The sequence below is a fragment of the Macaca fascicularis genome, chromosome 4, assembly GCF_037993035.2.
Source record: "Macaca fascicularis isolate 582-1 chromosome 4, T2T-MFA8v1.1".
NCBI classification, from domain to species: domain Eukaryota; kingdom Metazoa; phylum Chordata; class Mammalia; order Primates; family Cercopithecidae; genus Macaca; species Macaca fascicularis.
This window is the reverse complement of record NC_088378.1, coordinates 21,232,724-21,240,245: the sequence shown is the minus strand read 5'-3', so window position 1 is coordinate 21,240,245 and position 7,522 is coordinate 21,232,724.

Sequence of the window (7,522 nt, the reverse complement as noted above, 5' to 3'; positions counted from 1 at the left end):
TCCACTAATTCAAATGTCAATTTCTTTCAGAAACACACTTTCAGACATATACAGAAACAATGTGTTACCAGCTATCTGGGTATCTCTTAATCCAGTTAAGTTGACACCTAAAATTAACTATCACAAAGGCAAAAATGTGACACCTAAGGTTAATGATCACAAAAGCAAAATTGAAGAAACACGGGGCTATCGTGGTGTTTCTGATAAAAATTGTGATCCTTGCCCAATGCCCAGACCTGAGGCAATTTTTGGGTTTTCAACTTGTCAACTGACAGTGGAAGGACCCTGCAACATCATCACAGGCATATACTGCAATGGGAACTATGGCCATGTGCTCCAGTGACTGTACACTGAAGGAAGGGGGAATTCCCAGACATTTCAGACAGTTGGATACCGGGTCTGAGTTGATATGGGTATCCAGAAACCTGATGCATTATCTTAGTCCTTCTGTTAAAGTGGGGCTTATGGGAGCAGGTGTTAAATTACATTCTGGCTAAAATCTAACTTACAATGTGTCCACTCGGTCCACAGCCCCACCCAGTGGTCATTTTCCTACTCTTTAAATGTGTAATTGGGATCAACATATTTTGTGGTTGGCGTAACCCCCTCACTGAATCTACGGCCTGTGTGGCAAAAGATACCATAGTGTGGAAGGCCAAGTGGAAACCTTTAAAACTGGCCCCCTTTTCCTTCCCCTCCCTCAGCCCAAATTGTAAATCAAAAACAACACAAATCTCAGGTGGATGACAGTGATTAGTGCCACTATTAAAGATCTAAAGGTTTCAGGGTTCATGGCTTCTATCATATCTCCATTTAATTCACTAGGGCTCCTGCCAAAACTGGATAGATCTTGGAGAAGGAGTGTAGAATACCATAAGTTAACTCCAATAATGGCATCAGTTACAGTTGCTATGCCTTATGTAGTATATTTGCTAGAACATATTAATAAGACTTCAAGTGCATGGTATGTGTCTTGGCATTTGCTTCTCAGAGGATCCAAACTTATATATCATCCTATTGATGGGACAATTTAAAAGACTACTTAGGATAACTGCTCTTAAAGTTTAAACACATGGAGCTAATGGTTGCCCTTGACAAGTTTGTGTGTAGGGGAAGCTAAATTAAAATAGGTGCAGGAGAAAATGAAAAAGTAAATGGAGAGAACAAAGATGACTCATTTAAGGCATTTTTCCATTTAAAGGGAACAGAGAAGTGAGGTAGCAATTGGAAGAAGATGGGTCAAGGGAGGTTTTGTCTTGGGTTTGTGTGTGTTTTTAAAGACAGGAAATATTACAGCTTGTGTTTATTAATGGGAGTACTTTAATAGAGAGGGAAAAGAAATGATGCAGGATGAAGAGAAGATAATTGTTGAAATGATATCTTTGAGCAGAAGACAGAGATTGAGGCTCAGGATATAAGGGCAGGAAAAGGATATCTGATACTAATTGGCTCCTATGAAATGTGATAGAATCTCTCTCCACTCCTTTTAATAAGAGGATTTTCTTTAATGAAACAGCCTTCCAGCCAGTTTTTCTTTTTCTAACTTGTACTCCAAACTTCAGATCAACCTATATTTTAAAATTTGTTTCAATACAGTAAAATATTTTAATACACTGTGTTCTTTCATAATAATTGGTGATACTTGCTCAGTGTACTTAATATCTAGCTAAGGTTAATGAATATTGTAAGTCAAGGGTCAACAGAATGATCTGTAGGACTACTGCAATCTCAGAACTCCTAAACTTGTGTCATGAAATGTTATTGCTACATAAGTGCCAAATAAGTGGTGTAGCCATTAGGTGGTAAGAGTTCCTTAAGGGTGAGACCATATACTGTGGTGTGGTGGGGAGACAAGGTTTCGTAGAAGAGACAGAACTAATCTAGACTTGAAGAACAGATTGCATTTGATTAAGATGACAGTGAGGGTGAAGGTTTTCTAACCTGCTGGGAGGTAGGAATTCACAAGGACCTTCTGTGGAATATAAGAGAAAATGTTGCAGACTACTCAGGGGAACAGTCAACCAGAACAATTGTGTTTAGGTACTCTGGTAACTTCTTGTGTACCAGTGCGCTGAGTTCTTTCCCAGTGATGACCTTGATATCCTCCTGAAAACTTAGACAAGATAACTCTAAGTTAATTCTGATAATTGACATGGAGACACAGGATAGGCAAGCACAATAAATAGATCAGTAAACTAAAAGCTATCATGTGAAGCATTTTTTAGTGTCACTTCTAGAGTTTTTCTGTTTACAATAAGGACAATGAGAATTAAGGGTGTGTAATTGAGTTCCAATTAGAACTTCCTCTGATAAAGAAGAAAAACTAAATATGCACCCTAAAGTAACACTAGAAAATGTAGCCAGAAGATTTTATGATGTGAAAAATACATACTGTTAAATTGTATAATTTATTTTATTTTAATATTTAATGTGTTGCCCTTGTTGCTGTTCTGTGACACAGGAAGATTCAGTGGCACTTGTACTTTCTGCCTCATTTGGATCTGTAAGACCCAACGCTTGCATTAATTGGCAGCATGAGTATTCATTATGATTGTGAAACATTGTTTATTTTTCTTTTTTAGTTTCAATACTTTATATCTCAAGCAAAATTAAGAGATGGCAGTATTCCATGATAAATTTATAAAATTTCCAGTCTTATCTATACACCATTCCTTAAACATCGAATGACCAGACATCCCAAGTTTCAATGTGAGATGATGGTGTCTGGTATTACTGTCTTAATTTATTAACTAGTTTGGAACTGTTAAGTATAAAATTGTGAATAATTCTTCATCTCGCCAATTCCAATTGAATATAACCTCATAGTTGTTTTCCCTCAGGGTGTAGGCCTTTTCCCCGGATCATTTGTTATGTCTTTAAAAAAGTATAAGTGAAGAATATGTTTTTAAAAGAAGTATTTGAACAAGGAAGAACAAACATCATAAGCCCTGTTCTCTACGTTTCTTACCAATATCTGTCCATCAGCGACCTTTGTCAGTTTCTGAGTGTAGAGAAGAAACTGCCTGAGGTAAAAATGGGATTTCACACTCCACAAAGCAAGGTGGACTACTACTTGGAATATTACCAACACAGTACCTTTAGGTAGTACTTCTAAAGATATCAGAAAATCCCATCAAAAAGCTGTTACAATGAATAAAGAGTCATTTGATACTAGAGGGAAAAAATCCAATTGCTTATACATTGTATACATTGGGAATAACAGATTACACATTGGGTAAAATACTCTTAGAAAAAGAAAACATGAAATAGGATTGTACCGGTAAAAATAAATTTAAAAATAAATCATTTTTAATCCAATTTCTTGATAATACCATTATTGCCAAAGGGCCAATAACGTAGTTGCCAAAAATAAGAGCAACACTATAGTTTGAGAATTAGCAGGAAAAGAAATGAGTTCGGGACATTCCCATCAATGATCTCAATCATAATTGTTGTTTCTAGCAAGTGCGTGCTTAGAATTTTAAGATCCTTAATTTTTTTTTCTGAGTGAAAATAATTTTTATTTGAAGTATTCTAAAGAAGCTTCAAAATTACAACGTAAATGGAATATTTTCCTAGTTGTAAATATAGTAGAGATTAAAGTATGTACTCCAAAAATACACATTAGTAAAAGTTTCTAATTGCCTACTAGATCATTTAGAGTGGTGCAAATATTGATTAGGAATAAAAAAAGTTCTAATTCTTTAATTTCATTTTTGAAAGTTTAGTTTACCTTTAACCTAAATTTCTTACATGTAATAATAATATATTTATTCATTTATACATTTTTGATAGAAAGTGGAAACAATTATGAGAGGATAGTTTGAGCAAAGCCATTGTAGCCATTTTGAAACACTTGGAGATAAGCAGAAGTAAAGCTTACTGAGTCTAAGGACAAAACAAAGGAATGGGAAACATGCTGCTGCTGCTTTTCTAAGTGAAATAACTGAATTCCAGTAAGACAGAGCAAATTCGGATGTCTCCATTTTTGTTTTAGAGGAGCTTAGTTTCACAAGAATACACCAGAAACTCACAGAAATACTATAATTTGAGGTAGATCTGACACTGTGTTGTGGAGAACTTCAGGTTTTCTCCTACTGAGTTAACTCAGTAATTTTAAAGTGAAAAATTCCAAATGAAGGGTCACATGCTTTACCAAAATAATAATTATTCTAGTAAGGTACATATATAGACACACATTCTAATAAGGTGTGTATATATATATACATATATACACACACACATACATACACATACATAATGTATGCATTTCTCTAAAGATTAAAAATTAATTATTCAGCAAAATATCTTACTCTTTTCCCTAGAAAAGAAAATTTGCCTGTCTCTTAAAGTCAACTTGGATTAGCAGAATCACCTCTGCTGACACTTGTCAGTGGCCGCTCCTTGCCTGGACGTGATATTTGGAGGTCATGGCTGGAAACAAATGGGAGCTGTTTTTGGAGGCTACATTGCCTTTTTAGGTTATGAGGGTCTCTCTGTGTTTAGGATAACATGATTGACAGCTCCATTCTAGCTCCAATTAGCACCCTATAATTTATTAGCTTCTGCTTTCAGATTATGCGTTAACTTCACAAATATTTCAACCACGGAAACAGCAGCTATCAAGTGTCTCTTTCCTGATCCAGCCCTCTGGGGCTGGAGTGAAATACAAGGAAAGAGCAGTACAGTTGGTCTGTCAAGTGAGAGTAATCATTTGTGCCTGTGCCTGTCTGAGGGCATAATGTCTCTGATTTCTCTTTAGGTCTGCATCTGTGTGTATGTGTGTGTGTGCGTGTGTGTGTGTGTGTGTGTGTGTGTGTGTGCGCGCGCGCGCGCATGTGTGTGTGTATTTGTGGATAGATTCTATTGTGCAGACACCATATTTGTATTACTAAAGCTTTATATTTATAGGCAATAAGCAAAAGTTGGTGTTTAGGAAATGTGAAATTTATGTTTGCTTAACCCTGCTGCTTTTATAAATGTCACAATTTCAGTTACATACAGACAGCAATGGTAATAATGATACTGTTTTATATTTATTCCTTTACTCCAGATTTTAGGAATATATAATAAATCCTAAAAATCTAGTAAGAAAAAATGAAATATACAGAGAAAACAGCTTGGCGAGTACCATAAAAATGTGAACTATTTGCATGCGAATTGTCAACAAACTGTTAAAGCAATTTTACAAAGTGATCTTAGGTTTTTCAGTTTCATTTATTTTTAAAGTATTTTCACATATCTTTCCATTTTTCTTCCATGCTTAGATGACATCCTAATTAATTACATTAATAAATTCAATGTATGGACATAGCATTTACATGAAAGCAGTTTGTTTAATTCTATTTATTTTTTATCCCCTCCAACTCCAAAGTAATTGATCACTAAGTGCTTAAAAAAGTTCTTTATTTTGACAGAATATGTGCACGCCTGCACAGAAATGCAGGCTTTTTGATTCTAAGCAAAATGAAAATTAAAGTTACCTGAAGAGTTGTTTTTTCCAGATGTAGAAGGGCACAGAAAATACAGTACTTACCCAGAAAGAGCGAAAACAGAAGTGCTCAGCAGGGTTTCTGAGTCTCAACATCCGCCATCTCCCATCCAGACCCAAATCAATCTTAAGATATTGCTAGAATTTGCCATGCATTTAAATAGAACTTCAAAGGGGAAATGAGACGGGATAGCAACTCTTTTTACACTGAAGGAATAGAACAGATAGAATTCCCTGTAGCTGGGTGACCAAATTCTCAGCCAGAGGGCAATCGGCAAAAGGATTACTTGGTGGTGGAGAGCCGTCTCTTTCCTTTTCATCACCTCTCCTTCGACCAAGGCCAAGTGCAAAGAGAAAGCTGTGGGCAAGGAGGACACTAGTGCCAAAGGGGGTGATTAGAGGAGAATGTAACCTTTCTCTGAGCCCCCTGACCAGGTATAACATATGTAAAAAAGTCATGTTTGCCTTTCCTTATGCCATCCCTCGTTTCCTTGAATGTCCTTTTTTCAACTGCTGGAACGTTATCGAATCTGCATGGTTTGACTACTATTAACAAGACAGGTATGAGAGTTCACATTTTGTGTGACTTGAAGTAAGCCCGAAGAATGTCAGTTGGGGCTACCATTTCTCCAAAGTTCTCTTTGATGCTCTTATTACACAGAACCGAATCATTATGGATCTAGGTCATCTTGCATTTCTACCTTATGAAGGTGTGGAATGGAGAAAAAGCTGTGGTTCGTGTGTCATACGTGCCAGGTCGCTGGAGCCTGGACTGGCTCAGCAGTCTGGACGGTCTGTTCAGGACCGCCCCAAAGGCCAGTTCCAGTGAATGAGTCTCCTCACCAGCAACCTGATATTCGGGTCAGATGTAGCTTAGGAGAGAAGTTTCAGTAATCAGAACCTTGTGGGTGGGAAAATGTTCCCTGTGGGTTCTGATCACAGATCTTGTGAGTGTTAACGCAGGTGGGGTACAGGTAAACAGCCTCTTCCAATGGGGAATACATGGAGGTGTCCAGCAGATAACGCACTGTCATGCTTTCTTCAACAGTATATTTAGTAGGAAATTCTGAAAAGCGCACTGGGACTTAATGCATTTTATTTACACTTGTATATACCAGGGATTCATGCCAGTGGAACATGGATTAAAAAAATCCACAGAGAAGTCCAAAGTTAATTTTAGTCATTGCTTCAATGTCCAAACCTCAGGCTAACTCTTACACAGCTTGATCAGGTTGGGTGTGAAGAATTTCAGAGTGGTGAAGGCTGTTAAACACTGAAGTGAATAAGAGAAGCAATAATAATTCCCTCCTGGAGAGTAGAGAGCTGTACCTTACTGAATAGTCTAAGTAGTGTCATTTGATGGAGTTTGGACAATGCCTTATGACAGTTCTTTTGAGAATTGGGATTCTGTAAGTTCTACCAAAGCATCATCAATCTGTGCTTCTCTGACTTTTTTCCTTTCTTTATACGTCTATTGTGGAGAAAATAAGCCCAACATTGAAAAGCAAAGAGACAAATCAGAATTAGACAAGCAGTCATGCAGTGAATAACAGTGCAGCCCTGCATGAGGGCTACCCGGGTTTTCAGCCTAACTTTGCCACTGATGAGCTTCATAACTAGGCAAATTATTTCTCCTCTGTGTGCCTTAGTTTTCTAATAGGTAAGAAGGAGAACATCACAATAAATACCATATAGAATTGTTGTGAGGTTTAAATGAGTTAATCTCTAGAGATCAGTGCCCAGTGCATGATAAACAATTAACATTAGTTATGATTATTGCTTTCACATGTGATGTACGTAATCATAGAGTATCTTCCATCAGAGTGCAAACCATATTTCTGGAATGATCATGTGTACTTCACAGGTAGCCAAATGACAGAAAGAGGGTATGGGGAGCTCTGCCAAGCTCATGCTGTGAGTTAGATCCCTTAACTGCTTCCAATTCTTGAGACTTATCCAAGATAAATTATATTTGCCTCTCATGTTATAATGAAGATCAAGATTTGGACTAATATTTTTATGCATTAACGA